Consider the following 17,248-nt stretch of genomic DNA (forward strand, 5'->3'; position numbering starts at 1 on the left):
ACTACAAATTCAGTTTGTTTAATAAATACATATCTGTTCATCTATTTATTTCCTTTTGAATGAGCTTTGGTGTTATATACCTTTCTAGGAATTTTTTTCGCTTAATTTAAGTTGTTGAATTAAATGTCACACAATGGTTGCTAATATTTTCTTTTAATCTGTGTACAATCTATAGTGATGTTATCTCTTTCAATTCTGACAATAAGCATTTTTGTCTTCTCTCATTTTTCCTGATAAGTTTGGCTAGAAATTGATTTTATTCATCTTATTAAAGAACTAGAGTTGAGTTACATTGACTTTTTCTGCTGTTTCTGTTGTTGTTTTCTTCTTCATTGATTTCTCGATCTTTATTATTTCTCCTGCTTACTATGGACTTAATTTCCTCTTGTATTTGTAATTTCTTAAGATAGAAGCTGAGGACATTTGGAAACTCTTTTCTTTTCAGACAGGCATTTAAGTTTAAATTTTCTCTTAACTTCTTTAGTGGCATTCTCTGCATTCTGATATGCTATATTTTTATTTCCATTCAATTAAAAATAATTTCTAATTTGCTTCTTTGTTTTGTTTTTTTAGATTCCATGTATAAATGAGGTCATAAGGAGAGATTTTTTCTTAAATGGATGTTAGATTTGGTTAAATCCTTTTAGTGTATTGATTAATATATAATTTTTCTTCCTTAGCTTGTAGATGTGAGAGTTTACACTGATATATTTTTGGAAGGTGAAATAGCCTTACTTGGCAGAAATAATTCGTACTTCTTTGTGGTATATAATTCTTTTTGCACAATGTTGGATAAACAATCTTAATATTTCATTGTACATATATTACACTTATGTTCATGAGAGCTATCAGTCTGTAGTTTTTCTTTCTTGTAATATGTTTAACTGATTTTGGTATTATGGTAATGTTAGTTCTCATGAAAATAGTTGGGAGTTTTCCTTCCCCTGTTCCAGAAGAGATTTCGTAGCAGTGGCAACATTCATCTTTAAATTTTTAGTTGTATTCATTGTGAAAAACATCTGGACATGGTGAACGTTTAGTTAATCTGGCTAGAAGTTGGGCTCTTTTTAACTTTTTCTGTAGTTGTAGATTCTGGGGGCTTCAAATCCCCTACTGTCCTTGTTTTTGTCTTCTGTTGTCCTTTCTTAATAATTGTTACTTCAAGAGAGTTTGTGTCTGCAGCTCTTTTAGCTTTGATCTGCAGTCATTACACTGAAGCCCTGTTAGTGCTGGAGTGAAAGATGAGGGAGAGGAATGTTCTCTAATCCACTTATTTCTGTGTTTATTTCCATGTCCCCTCCATAGGTGAGGTAGGAAGCTGAGAGGAGTCTGGAACTGGGGAAATGCCTTTCCCCTATTTAGGATACAGCTCTAGTATCTGGAGTATAGACCTTTGTTATGGAGAACACACTTGGATTATTCCAGAATGTTTACCCTACCCCTCCCTTTGCTGGGCTTTCCAGATGGGCTAGTTGTAAAGAACCTGCCTGCCAATGCAGGAGACATAGAAGAAGTGGGTTTTATCCCTGGGTTGGGAAGATCCCCTGGAGAAGGGTATGGCAACTCAGTCCAGTATTCTTACCTGGAGAATCCCATGGACAGAGCTGCCTGGCGGGTTACAGTCCATGGGGTCACAAAAAGTTGAACACACTTGAAGCAATTAGCATGCCTGCTCCTCTTGCCAGAGACATGAGGGTGTATTTCTCTGCTCTTTGCTGCTGGTGAGAACTTGAGGATGGGTGTTTCTGGAGATGAAACCCACAAAAATATGTGGCATTCTCTGAGATTTTTTCCCCCCATTTTTCTCATTGTCATGCTAATCAATAGTTAGCTTCCAGCACGCTGCTTCATCGTTAGATACCTACCAGTTTATGTCTTCAGCAATTTCTAGTGTAGGGGAACAGAACCCAGCTGTGACTCTCTGGATCCATCTCTCTCTCCAGATTTTTCAGTTCGCTGAGGTGTCCAAGAAAAGTGATAGTTTTTCAGTTTCTTCATCGTTGTTGTTGTGAGGGCAGGGGTGACAGCTTCCAAGTTGTTTACATGTCACCGCTGAAGCCAGAAGTCCTGTGATGTGATTATTTCAGTCTTCAACTTACTTTGACATATTTCAATATACAAATATATGTCAATCTACAAGTATGTTCTTTATGATGGTATCAGTTCAGTTCAGTTCAGTCGCTCAGTCGTGTCCGACTCTTTGCAACCCCATAAATTGCAGCACGCCAGGCCTCCCTGTCCATCACCAACTCCCGGAGTTCACCCAGACTCATGTCCATCGAGTCAGTGATGTCATCCAGCCATCTCATCCTCTGTCGTCCCCTTCTCCTCCTGCCGCCAATCCCTCCCAGCATCAGAGTCTTTTCCAATGAGTCAACTCTTCGCATGAGGTGGCCAAAGTACTGGAGTTTCAGCTTTAGCATCATTCCTTCCAAAGAAATCCCAGGGCTGATCTCCTTCAGAATGGACTGGTTGGATCTCCTTGCAGTCCAAGGGACTCTCAAGAGTCTTCTCCAACACCACAGTTCAAAAGCATCAATTCTTCAGTGCTCAGCCTTCTTCACAGTCCAACTCTCACATCCATACATGACCACAGGAAAAACCATAGCCTTGACTAGACGAACCTTTGTTGGCAAAGCAATGTCTCTGCTTTTGAATATGTTATCTAAGTTGGTCATAACTTTCCTTCCAAGGAGTAAGCGTCTTTTAATTTCATGGCTGCAGTCACCATCTGCAGTGATTTTGGAGCCTCCAAAAATAAAGTCTGACACTGTTTCCACTGTTTTCCCATCTATTTCCCATGAGGTGATGGGACCGGATGCCATGATCTTCGTTTTCTGAATGTTGAGCTTTAAGCCAAATTTTCACTCTCCACTTTCACTTTCATCAAGAGGCTTTTGAGTTCCTCTTCACTTTCTGCCATAAGGGTGGTGTCATCTGCATATCTGAGGTTATTGATATTTCTCCCGGCAATCTTGATTCCAGCTTGTGCTTCTTCCAGCCCAGCGTTTCTCATGATGTACTCTGCATATAAGTTAAATAAGCAGTGTGACAATATACAGCCTTGACGTACTCCTTTTCCTATTTGGAACCAGTCTGTTGTTCCATGTCCAGTTCTAACTGTGGCTTCTTGACCTGCATACAAATTTCTCCAGAGGCAGATCAGGTGGTCTGGTATTCCCATCTCTTTCAGAATTTTCCACAGTTTATTGTGATCCACACAGTCAAAGGCTTTGGCACAGTCAATAAAGCAGAAATAGATGTTTTTCTGGAACTCTCTTGCTTTTTCCATGACCCAGCGGATGTTGGCAATTTGATCTCTGGTTCCTCTGCCTTTTCTAAAACCAGCTTGAACATCAAGAAGTTCACGGTTCACATATTGGTGAAGCCTGGCTTGGAGAATTTTGAGCATTACTTTCCTAGCGTGTGATATGAGTGCAATTGTGCAGTAGTTTGAGCATTCTTTGGCATTGCCTTTCTTTGGGATTGGAATGAAAACTGACCTTTTCCAGTCCTGTGGCCACTGCTGAGTTTTCCATATTTGGTGGCTTATTGAGTGCAGCAGTTTATGGACGTATAATTCAAGAAAAAGACAAGGCTAAAGAGATCACTGTAAATTTAAATATTTTGAACCTGTGCACAGCCTGTGTAATATACTCTTAAGTGTAAGAGAATTAGTATCAGATTAACACACCATTTTATCCTGAAAAATTTTGAATGAAGTTTGTTTCTATCCTTTCAAGTGATGTTGCTATTAGCAGAGAGTAATAAACATTCCCTGGTTGACTGTTGTCATGCATGGTAAATTCACCATTTTGATATTAGCAGTTTTAAAGTGGTTGGCTAAATACATATCAAATAAAGATCCCATCACAGTGAATGAACACTGACTAAACAGTGCACTCCATTTAAGCTTCTTGTCAAGGGACTTTGATTTAGCTATATACACTTCTGTATTAAATTTTTAAAAAGAGATTTATACACTAAATGGAAACCTGGATTTGATTCTCTCAAAGTGTTCTATTGAATCAATGAGAAGATATGTTGCTCTTGGTTAATTTCAGCCTGAAATTCTGTAATGATTATTTCTGGCATTTTGAATGGGCTGGAACCTCCAAGTTTTGAGTTGGTAGCATAAAACCCCTTTCTGTCCCCAAAAGCTATATGACACATAAGTATTTTAAGTGTTTAAAATTCAAATTACAATTATTTTAGAATTCTGTGAAACTCCTTGTGATAATTAGAGATCCGTCTAAAGCAAAGTGACTACATATCTAATGATTAGGTTTGGGAGTTAGTAGAGGCAAGCTAGCTAGCAAAATGACAGTGTTTTCTTCCTCTGCCTTCTCAAATCTCTACAATGTAGCCTCTGAATATAGAACTGGGTTTAACAGTGTCAAAAAGAGTTGGTCTTTACTAAATTCGATTTTACATCAACAAAAAACAAAACAGAAAAGGGATTTTGAGGTTTACAATATTTGCATACTTACTCTACAGTAATCATAATTTGAGATGCCCGAGTTTGAATTCGGAATATTACTTAGTCTTGATTCTTTGGGCAAGTTACTCAATCATTCTCGGTCATTTTGAGGTTAGAAAATATATTAATTTTTGGTTTTTATAAGAGTTGGATTAATACATAAAGTGATTGGAACACTGTGAACATTGTCCATACATATAAGCATTTACTAGTGTTAAGGTTTTGCTGTAATAATTCCAAAAATATACTATCAAATTTACATCATATGGACCACAGTTTATCCATTTACTGACTGAGGGATATCTTGTTTGCTTCCATGTTTTGGCAATTATGAAATAAAGCTGCTATAAACATCTGAAAAAAATTATATCTTGGCTTATTTATAAAGATTTCCAGAGGGTTGCTTTGGATCATTAGAATAAATGCTTCAGTACAGCAATCTTCATTTAGGACATGTCAGAACTAACATTGGAAATCACTACATGAACAACAAAATCCATTTTCCAATTCAGCCATTTCTCTCTTCTTATACACAGTGACCTTACTTTTTTTTATCTATGTCTGATTTTTGGAAATATGACAGAATTTTGATATTTTCTACTTCAAGTAGAAATTAAAATATTCAGCCACCAAAACAAAAGCCCTATTCCTTCTGGTGTTTTTTGCTTACTAGAGAGACGGAAATGGCAAAATGGTTCATTTTTAACTCTTACTAGGATGGATTCAGAATACACAGGAGGAAAGGCAAAACATGTCTTAGATATGTTAGCATATCATTACAACCTAGACCGGAAATGCTTTTTGATTAATTTTTGTGTTATTTTATCAGACGTCTTATTCTTAGCAGTATTCTATTTGCCATTTGGATTTAGGATGTTATTTTCTCTTTGTAAGGTTTGTGAGTTTCCATTTTCCATGTCTTTCTTCTCCTTAATTAGATACTTCTTTTATCAACTGTCTTTTCTGCATGGATGTCATGTTTGCTCTTGCTTTTGCAAGGTCTGCTCATCAGGCAAGCCCCTCAAATGAGGGAAACAACAGAAGTTCGAGCTAGTGATTCAGACTTGTAGGTGGGCTTTTGTCTACCATCAGTACTTATTAACAGCCAATACAGTGGTTAGGAGAGGAGCTCTCTTTTAAAATCACTGCTGGTTGGTTAAAAAAAAAAGTTTCAGTGTTTTCTGTCATCTTTTGAGAAGGATAATTTTTTGTGATCACTCATGTAATAAAATAATTGTAATAGTGCTGCAAACTGTATGGAAGATAGCACATTGTTGTATTTTCATACTTTGAAAGATAAGCTTCAGGATTCAGGGTAATTGAAATAATAAACCTCTGCCTGTTGGCAGCTCTTAACTTTCATAGAATTCTTGGTTTTCTATGCAGTCAGCATGTATCTCCAGCTGACTAGTGGCACTTTTGATTAAGAACAGATCTAGGGAACTTCCCTGGTGATCCACTGGTTAAGACTTCACCTTCTATAATATAGGGGGTGAGGGTTCCATCACTGGTTGTGGGGTGCTAAGATCCCACATGTCTCACAGCCAGAAATCAAAATGTAAAACAGAAGCAATATTGTAACAAAGTCAATAAAGTCATAAAAAATGGTCCATATCCAAAAAATCTTAAATAAAGAATAGATCTAGCTGAGTGCTTTATAATAAAGAAAATCTTGATAACATTTTAATATCGACACAGTCTCAAAGATCTCTACTAGACTGTTTTAAGAAAGATGAGAGCATTATAGACCATTGGTTGTCAACCTGGATACATATTAGAATTGTCTGGAGGTATTTAGGGTTTTTTTAAATTTGTTTTTATTTTTTATTTCTCATTTTTTTTCTTTTAATCTTTTGTCTGATTCTTTTTTTAATTGATTTATTTTTTTATTAAAGGATAGTTGCTTTACAGAATTTTGTTGATTTCTTTCAAACCTCAACATGAATCAGTCATAGGTATACATGTATCCCTTTTGAACTTCCCCCTACCTTCTCCCTCCCCATCACATCCCTCTAGGTTGTCATTTTTTTGATATATCTATAAAACAGCTTTATTGTGATATAACATATGCCATAAAATTCGCCCACTTTAAGTATACAGTTTAATGAATTTTACATTAAATTTTAAGTGTACAATTTAATGAATATATATATATTCATTTATATATTACATATGGGTTCCCAGGTGGCTCAGTGGTAAAGAACCTGCCTTCCAGTGCAGGAGTCACAGGAGATGTGGGTTTGATTCTTGTGTAGGGAAGATTCCCCTGGAGAAGGAAATGGCAACCCACTCCAGTATTCTTGCCGGAAGAATCTCATGGACAGAGGATCCTGACAGGCTACAGTTCATAGGGTTGTAAAGAGTTGGATATAACTGAAATGACTGAGTGCGTGCACACACAGAAAAACACACATATTTATTGAAGTATAGTTGATTGATAATGTTGTGTTACATTTTTGAAAAACAAAAAAAAAAAAAACCAACAAAAAAAAATGGAAGCCAAGGATTTACCTCCAAAGATTCTCATATCATTAGATGTGGATGGGACCTGGGGATTGAGACTTTAAAATTAACTGCTATACAGCCCATATTGCAAACCAAGGGGTTTGAGAATCCAATCACTATATACTAAATATATTCCTTTAGATTGATACCTGTGGCCCTGAGTTCAAAAGTAAAGGCTTATTTTCCTTCGTTTTGGAGCAGCATGCTTAGTTTTGACAAACAGCAGTAATGATGGAAAATATTGGAATTGCTTATTAATGTAATATCACTGTTGAACTTATTTTTTCCTCTTGATATCACAACTTTAGTTTTTGAAACAGAAGAAGGCTTGCAATTAACTCTATTATTCACAGCCACTGTGATTTGCCAGGGGAGTCTAACACTTGCTGGGTCAAATGATGTCTGAAGAAGTATTTGTTATTTATTTTCTCTGCTTGATCTCTTTATGTTGAACAAATGTACCCAATAGAAATAAAAATATGATGTGCTATGACTGATTGGTCATGTTACTCTGCATTCCATGTAGCTGATCTCTTTGATAATGTTGCAAAATACTTTTCTCAAGTTTAGAGCTTTATAAATGAAAACTCAAAAAGATTTTTTTTCTGAACATTAATGTTAACATCTTTGTTAAACCAGAAGTTGTTAAAGCAGTTAACTATTCACCAATGCTCTTGAAATCACATATTTGTTTTTAAAGAATAGCATGCTGTTTACTTCAATTAATTTCTAATTTAAGGTTAATTCTTTCAGTTGTGTAAATGTTAGTCCAACTATATATATATATATATCAGGGAATCTTCAATTCCCTGATAGTAAAGATGCAAATTAATTTTGAGGTGTCTGATTGCTTCAGTGTTTTCTTTAAGATGAGTTGATGCCTGTTATAGTCATGAGTCTATTATGTACTGTTAAATTCTATAGTTTAAGAAGATAGTAGAAGTAAAGCTATTTCCAATTTATACTTTTAAATTAAAGTACTATGTAATTTAATTGTGTTATCCATAGGGTGGTTATGTAATATACAAAAAAGCTTATTTTGTAATGTGCTGAAAACCCAAATCTAAACCAGGATAATAAAAATCTTTCAACAGTTTCAACTGTTTAAACATGTAATTTTATATGGAGAAAATATTAAGACTAGTTTTGCAGTCCTAAAATAACATGTAACTCTTTTATCCTACAACCTCAAATGCAGAATATGCTTTGCATATAAACATCATCAAAATTTTAATTTCGGTGGATCAAATATGATCAGATCAGCTATCTACATTACATAAATGAAATGGTAGCTATGATGGGCTTCTCTGTGTTGTGCCTTATCAGTGATAATATTTTTCAGTTCCTTTGGAAATGTTATACGAGATAATTCACTCTCATCCTTTTCTTTTGCTTATGTTAGAAACAACACACTAAAAACCCTAAAGATATGCAAACTTTATGGGTGTCTAGAGCGACTTAATGTCAGAGATGGAAATAGGGGCCATGTGTTTATATTTAAATTAAAGATTTTTTCACCTGGCCAACGACCTTACCTCTTTCTCAAATGACTTCTTACTTGAACGGTGCATTTAGTTCACTATTTTATAATGTCACACACACCACAAAATAGTTCTTTACTGTCTGAGCCACTGGGCTGCCCTGGTGGCTCAGATGGTAAAGAAGCTGCCTGCAATGCTGGAGACCTGGGTTTGATCACTGGCTTGGCAAGATCCTCTGGAGGAGGGAATGGCTACCCACTCCAGTATCCTGGCCTGGAGAATTCCATGGACAGAGGAGCCTGGTCGGTTACAGTTCACGGGGTCACAAAGAGTCGAACATGACTGAGCGACTTTCACATACATACCTGCAGTGCCATACCCATTTGTTATTTAACATATCGCAATAGATACACCCTTTATATTCTTTTTTTTTTTCCACATCTGAAAACAAAATTAAGCCTCCTTTACTTTATGCCACAGGAAAACTTCTACTTTGTTTCAGTCATCTGAGTTATGTCTGTCTGAAATTAGTTCATATGTAAAAGCATTCTTTTTTATTTTTTTTTATTTTTAAACTTTACAAAATTGTATTAGTTTTGCCAAATATCAAAATGAATCTGCCACAGGTATACATGTGTTCCCCATCCTGAACCCTCCTCCCTCCTCCCTCCCCAGATACACCCTTTATATTCTGATATCAATTTAAAATTACTACTACTAAAAGATCTTGTGAAGGACAGGGAAGCCTGGCATGCTGCAGTCCATAGGGTCGCAAAGAGTTGGATATGACTGAGCAACTGAACAACAACAAATGATCTTGTCCTAGAATCATCCTATCCTTGTATAAGGATATATATACCTATATGTATATGTATATATGTATACATATGTATAATTAGTAACATCTTTTGGATTCTTAAACTTAGCATTCCCCATTGACCTCCCTTCTCCCTTCATAACATCTATAGTTGTTCCAAAAGTCTTTTCCTGTTTCATGGTAATAAGGATTTTACTGGATCACACCTTCCTACAGTCTCTGAGTGGTTGTTACTGGAAAAATGTTGAATGGATAAGCTACCCATTTTTCTTTTTTTCTTTTTTTTCCTAATTTTATTTTATTTTTAAACTTTACATAATTGTATTAGTTTTGCCAAATATCAAAATGAATCCGCCACAGGTATACATGTGTTCCCCATCCTGAACCCTCCTCCCTCCTCCCTCCCCATACCATCCCTCTGGGTCGTCCCAGTGCACTAGCCCCAAGCATCCAGTATCGTGCATCGAACCTGGACTGGCAACTCGTTTCTTACATGATATTTTACATGTTTCAATGCCATTCTCCCAAATCTTCCCACCCTCTCCCTCTCCCACAGAGTCCATAAGACTGTTCTATACATCAGTGTCTCTTTTGCTGTCTCGTACACCGGGTTATTGTTGCCATCTTTCTAAATTCCATATATATGCGTTAGTATACTGTATTTATGTTTTTCTTTCTGGCTTACTTCACTCTGTATAATAGGCTCCAGTTTCATCCACCTATCCCAGGGATGCAAGGATTCTTCAATATCCGCAAATCAATCAATGTAATACACCACATTAACAAATTGAAAAATAAAAACCATATGATTATCTCAATAGATGCAGAGAAAGCCTTTGACAAAATTCAACATCCATTTATGATAAAAACTCTCCAGAAAGCAGGAATAGAAGGAACATACCTCAACATAATAAAAGCTATATATGACAAACCCACAGCAAACATTATCCTCAATGGGGAAAAATTGAAAGCATTTCCTCTAAAGTCAGGAACAAGACAAGACACTTTCACCATTACTATTCAACATAGTTTTGGAAGTTTTGGCCACAGCAATCAGAGCAGAAAAAGAAATAAAAGGAATCCAAATAGGAAAAGAAGAAGTAAAACTCTCACTATTTGCAGATGACATGATCCTCTACATATAAAACCCTAAAGATTCCACCAGAAAATTACTAGAAATAATCAATGACTATAGTAAAGTTGCAGGATATAAAATCAACACACAGAAATCCCTTGCATTCCTATACACTAATAATGAGAAAACAGAAAGAGAAATTAAGGAAACAATTCCATTCACCATTGCAATGGAAAGAATAAAATACTTAGGAATATATCTACCTAAAGAAACTAAAGACCTATATATAGAAAACTATAAAACACTGGTGAAAGAAATCAAAGAGGACACTAATAGATGGAGAAATATACCATGTTCATGGATTGGAAGAATCAATATAGTGAAAATGAGTATACTACCCAAAGCAATTTATAGGTTCAACGCAATCCCTATCAAGCTACCCATTTTTCTTTCTCCACTTTACCTATAATTCATGGCAGGGGTCTACACAGCCTTATTTTCTTTAGATATATATATAACTATAGAAGATAGAGCTATGGGGAATTAGACAGTTGAATTTGGCATTCTTTGGCATTCTTCTAAGTCCAGTGAATTAAATATTATTCTACATTGCCTTTCATGTAAGGGAGAGTGGAGAAAGTACTGTTATTCCTTAATTTTTGTATTTGAGTTTTTCCATGAATCATTTCTGTTCCACATATATAATACCATTTAAAAATATTTTTAGGGAAAAGCATTCTAGTAGTCCCAGTTGTTTTACTGAGATTTAATAAACATAAAATCATCTCATTGTGACTACATAACAATAAGGCAAGTACTTTAAGTCCACAAAACTAATAGATGACAGACAGGGATGTTTGAACTCTCACAATGTCCTCCTTCATCATTTTCTCCCCACATGCAGGGAGCTGAGCTTTTTAGAGAAAAAGATAATTTACAACAAAACATAACAAACTGTGTTCTCATCATATGGGGCTCCACCTTGCTTAGAAATGACATATCAGGAACACATTTATTTATATATCTAATTAAGTTAAATACTCTTGAATAGCTAATGCAACTTCTTTTCCTGTGATTACTTACCCCTTAAGAATCTAGTTATGAGTAGTTCTTGAATCTTTGTAATTTTAGTAAAACTGTCCAGAAGGTAAAATTGATAAAAATAATTCTTAATTTGGATATTGTGGTAAAGTTGAGGTTAAAATTTTGATAATATAGGAGGATTGTTTTGATTGTTGTTGAAATTATATTAATGTCAACATTTTTATATGATGAGCAATAGTGTTTTCTAGAATGTTGCCATATACACTTGAGCATTGGAAGTGTAGCATTTCTGATTTGAGATATGCTTTAAGTATGGGCTTTTTATGGGCTTCCCTGGTGGCTCAGAGGTTAAAGCGTCTGCCTCCAATGAGGGAAACCCAGGTTCGATCCCTGAGTTGGGACGATCCCCTGGAGAAGGAAATGTCAACCCACTCCAGTATTCTTGCCTGAAGAATCCCATGGATGGAGGAGCTTGGTAGGCTACAGTCTACGGGGTCGCAAAGAGTCGGATGCGACTGAGTGACTTCACTTTAAGTATAAAATTTACAGTGGATTTTGAAGACTTAGTTTGAAAAAAGAAATGTAAAATATCATAGTTTTTATTTTGATTTTGTGTTGAAGTTGTAATATGTGTGCTATAATGGATAAATGAAACATATTAAGTATTTTTCAATTTTTAAATGTAGCTAATACAGAATATAAAATTATGTTTTTTGCTCATGTTGTATTCTGTTGGACAGCACAGTTCTAGACTGATAATCAAAGTACATTGTAAGCATGAATAACATCAATACATATAATTTATAGAATGGAATATTGGATGCAATATCTTTATAGACTTTTATACAATTATGTTTAATTTTTTGGCTTAATAGTTGCTATGAAAGTGAAAGAGTTAGTTGCTCAGTCGTGTCTGACTCTTTGCAACCCTATAGACTGTAGCCTGCAAGGCTTCTCAGTCTGTGGAATTCTCCAGGCAAGAATACTGGAGTGGGTAGCAATTCCCTTCTCCAGGAGATCTTCCCAACCCAGGAATTGAACCTTGGTCTCCTGCACTGCTTCCCTTGTGACTCAGCTGGTAAAGAATCCACCTGCAATGTGGGAGACCTGGGTTCAATCCCTGGGTTGGGAAGATCCCCTGGAGAAGTGAAAGGCTACTCACTTCAGTATTCTGGCCTAGAGAAATCCATAGACTGTATAATCCATGGGGTCGGAAAGAGTTGGACAGGCCTGAGCGACTTTCACTTTCACTTCCACCTGTCCAGCTATCACTGTATCTCCTGCTCTGCAGGCAGATTCTTTACTTCTGAGCTACAATACTAGATATAATATCTATGGAATTGTATACAATTATGTTCATTTTTTTGGCTCAGTAATAGCTATATTAGTCCCATAATATGTTTGGGTTTTAGATTTTAAGTGTGAGCAATAGCTCCTATTTAACTTAGTATGTGCATAACATTGATTAGATTGTTAGGTTATATACAATTCAGTAATAATACAGAATTATTTTTAAAAATCTTATAGGATACAAATAGTACATGATATTTAAAATGTCACTTAAAATTTTTTTAATGTTATTTCTTTAAGTACATAGTCCTTAAGATTTAGTTTGTTTTTGTTTGTGTATTTGGTTTTCTGTATTAATTAGGGAAGATCCAGTTATTGAGATTCTACTCTGTTTCAGGCATTCCACACTAGACACTTCAGACATGTTACTTATTCTTTGAAACAGTCCTAGGATATGCATATAATCCATCATAAGATGAGCCTCTTTTGACAAAGGGTTTTCACTATTAATTCATCTGAAAAGTCCACTGATGAGTAGCTGAGTCCTATGAGGGTGAAGTAGTGGGACCCCAAGAACTTAGACTATCTAAAATGGGATGCAGTCTCCTACTGAAACTTATTTAAACAACAGACACAAAGCAAATAACAGAGAATGATATGGAAAATTAAATTTTAAAATATTCTGTAAGTTGGATTAAATCAATAAAGTGATCACCTTCTCCTCTTTGGTCTTAGTAGTACAGTAGTAGCATTGGTTGAATTATACATGTTAGAGATCATGGTGCCATCATTGAACCATTCACCTTTCTTAGCCTCATATTTTGTTTTATCCAGGTGCCATTTTTCTTGAGTTTTACTATTCTTTTCAGCTTTACTCTTACACCTTTCCCAGCCCCAAGTCCAGCCATCCATGATTCCTCACATACCGTTACACTGCCTCTAAACTTCAATATCTCCCCAAACAATTGTGGTTCATATTTATACTAGTTGTTATTTTTTAACAAAACACAGATCTGATCATGAACTCCTCCTTAATAAGCAAACATTTGTAATTGTCTCTGATTGAAAGTTAGATTTTGTCAAGTTTCAACATTTTATATATAAAATTTTAGAAACTGTTGGTAGAAAGCTGAACTTGAATTAAATTGGAATGTCATGATCACAATTTATCTTTGAATCTTATTCTCAGACTCAATTCTAAAATCAAAGCTCTAATATTTCTTGTCATTTAACTAAAGTGAGGTATATCACATTTCATCAGTTCAATTCAGTTCAGTCACTCAGTCCTGTCTGACTTCTTGCAACGCCATGGACTGCAGCACCTCGGGCCTCCCTGTCCATCACCAACTCCCGGAGTTTATTCAAACTCATGTCCATTGAGTTGGTGATGCCATCCAACCATCTCATCCTCTGTTGTCCCCTTTTCCTCCCACCTTCAATCTTTTCCGTCATCAGGGTCTTTTCAAATGAGTCAGCTCTTTACATCAGGTGGCCAAAGTATTCAGCTTCAACATTAGTCCTTCCAATGAACACCCAGGACTGATCTCCTTCAGAATGGACTGGTTGGATCTCCTTGCAGTCCAAGAGACTCTCAAGAGTCTTCTGCAACACCACAGTTCGAAAGCATCAATTCTTCAGCACTCAGCTTTCTTTACAGTCCAACTCTCACATCCATACATGACTACTGGAAAAACCATAGCCTTGACTAGACGGACCTTTGTTGGCAAAGTAATGTCTGCTTTTTAATATACTGTCTAGGTTGGTCACAGCTTTTCTTCCAAGGAGCGTCTTTTAATTTCATGGCTGCAATCACCATCTGCAGTGATTTTGGAGCCCCCCAAAATAAAGTCTGCCACTGTTTCCACTGTTTCTCCATCTATTTCCCATGAAGTGATGGGACCGGATGCCATGATCTTAGTTTTCTGAATGTTGAACTGTAGGCCAACTTTTTCACTCTCTTCTTTCACTTTCATCAAGAGGCTTTTTAGTTCTTCTTCACTTTCTGCTGTAAGGGTGGTGTCATCTGCGTATCTGAGATTATTGATGTTTCTCTCAGCAATCTTGATTCCAGCTTGTGCTTCATCCAGCCCAGCATTTCTCATGATGTACTCTGCTGCTGCTGCTGCTAAGTCACTTCAGTCATGTCCAACTCTGTGTGACCCCATAGATGGCAGCCCATCAGGCTCCGCTGTCTCTGGGATTCTCCAGGCAAGAACACTGGAGTGGGTTTCCACTTCCTTCTCCAATGCATGAAAATGAAAAGTGAAAGTGAAGTTGCTTAGTCATGTCCAACTCTTCGGGACCCCATGGACTGCAGCCTACCAGGCTCCTCTGTCCATGAGATTTTCCAGGCAAAGGTACTGGAGTGGGTTACAATTGCCTTCTCCACATGATGTACTCTACATATAAATTAAATAAGCAGGGTGACAATATGCAGCCTTGATGTACTCCTTTCCCGATTTGGAAGCAGTCTGCTGTTCCATGTCCAGTTCTAACTTTTGCTTCTTGACCTGCATACACATTTCTCAAGAGGCAGCTAAGGTGGTCTGGTATTCCCATCTCTTTCAGAATTTCATAGCTATCACTTATTTTACTATAGCATGTTACATACACTTAGGAAGTTACCTCAGGCAAGCCTGCCTGAATCCTGGGTGGCAAGGAAAAATTTGAGCTTTGATGCACTCAATCTTACAACAAATGGCTAAGAATGTGCTGAAGTTAAGTAACACACCAGGAGAATCACAATTATTTTCAACAGTTGACTGAATTTGTAAAGATTTGAACTCCAAGAAAGCTTATACCTCTGTCCAGAAGGCTGTTTTGTTTATGGTTTACAGAGCTAAGAGTTAAGAGACTCATCTGTGTGTATTAGCATCATTCTGTCAATTACAGCACCATCAGACTTGTGATAAGCATACATTTTATAATTTATAGTACTTTACCATAGAAACCAACACTCTCACACATTATCTAATACGGTTATCAAGGAATTTGATTTTTGTTTAAAAAAAAGTACAGAGTTTATTTTCATTAAGATAAATATTCACATTCTGAGAATAGGTTATATTTATGGGTCTAATTTCATGACTTATACATCACCTGCAGATAATTCTATATACTTGGTCAAAGTTTTCACTGGGGTAAGCACTAAGAAAAATGATCCAACTAAGAGTGAGGTCTGGGGGATTATATTCTTCCTGTTAAAATTTAGTGTCCATCTGTAATTATGGTAAAAATGTTTAGAAAAATGCATGATCTGCTGATAAAGTTGGATAGCATTTTTATTTGCCTCTAGAACTTACTTTTCAAGATTAATGAAGGCTCTTACCTCTTCAACTAACCTTTCTCATATTTCATATTTTAGCAAAAACCTAACAGTCTGCTGAGGATGCTTCTGTGTGTCTCTTTCTGGTGAAGTTTGTTCCTTCTTTCATATTCTAGGTACATCACTTTCCAAACTACGGTATATACTCTTTTCAGTTCCTCAGTAGCCGATCTAATTTTTGAAAATTCTTGCCCAGGTGTTCTCAGGTCTCGGTCATGTCCAACTTTTTGCGACCCCATGGCCTGTAGCTGCCAGACTCCTCTATCCCAGTAAAAATACTGGAATGGGTTGCCATTTCTTTTTCCAGGGGATCTCCCCAACCCAGGGATCAAACCTGGTAATACTGCATTGGTAGGTGCATTCTTTACTACTGAGCCTCGTGGGAAGCCACGTGTCTTTAGGGTAAAATGCCTTTTACCCTATGCAGCAATGTGTGTGTTCCATGAGCTTAGTAGCTTCAGTCGTGTCCAACTCTTTGTGACCCCATGGACCATAGCCCATGGGGTTCTCCAGGTGAGAATACTGAAGTGGGCTGCCATTTCCTTTTCCAGGGGATCTTCCCAACCCAGGGATTGAAACTGCATCTCTTAAATCTCCTGCATTGACAGGTAGATTCTTTACCACTAGAGCCACAGGGGAAGCCCTATGCACTGATAGTACCTTCCTTTAATTAAAAAGGTTGTCCTATGGATTATCATATTAATAAGTATTGATTTTGCCCATCAGTCTATCAATCTGACTCCTCAGTTCCTTGCCTTCTTATTTCTAACAGTCTATCTCCTATAACGCCTAGTTACCTAAACTCTAGAATTTAGTAGTGCAACTACTAGGCTGTTGAACTAATAAATTTGTACATCCCTTTTCAAACAAAATTCATTTTCTTAACAACTTGTTTACACCCCTAATTTTTTCCCTCCCCCACGTTGCATTTTCAAGTCCATCTCCTTTCTCTAATTTCATCTAGCTTTCTGTACTCTGTTACATATTTCTCTAACACTGAGGGTGACCAGCCATAACAGTTTACTCTGAACTGAGGGATTTCTGTGGACTTAGGACATGCAGTGCTAAAACCTGGATGCTACTGCTAAGTCACTTCAGTCGTGTCCGACTCTGTGCGACCCCATAGACGGCAGCCCACCAGGCTCCCCCGTCCCTGGGATTCTCCAGGCAACAACACTGGAGAGAGTTGCCATTTCCTTCTCCAATGCGTGAAAGTGAAGTCGCTCAGTTG

This window comes from Bos javanicus, chromosome 17, assembly GCF_032452875.1.
Source record: "Bos javanicus breed banteng chromosome 17, ARS-OSU_banteng_1.0, whole genome shotgun sequence".
NCBI lineage: Eukaryota > Metazoa > Chordata > Mammalia > Artiodactyla > Bovidae > Bos > Bos javanicus.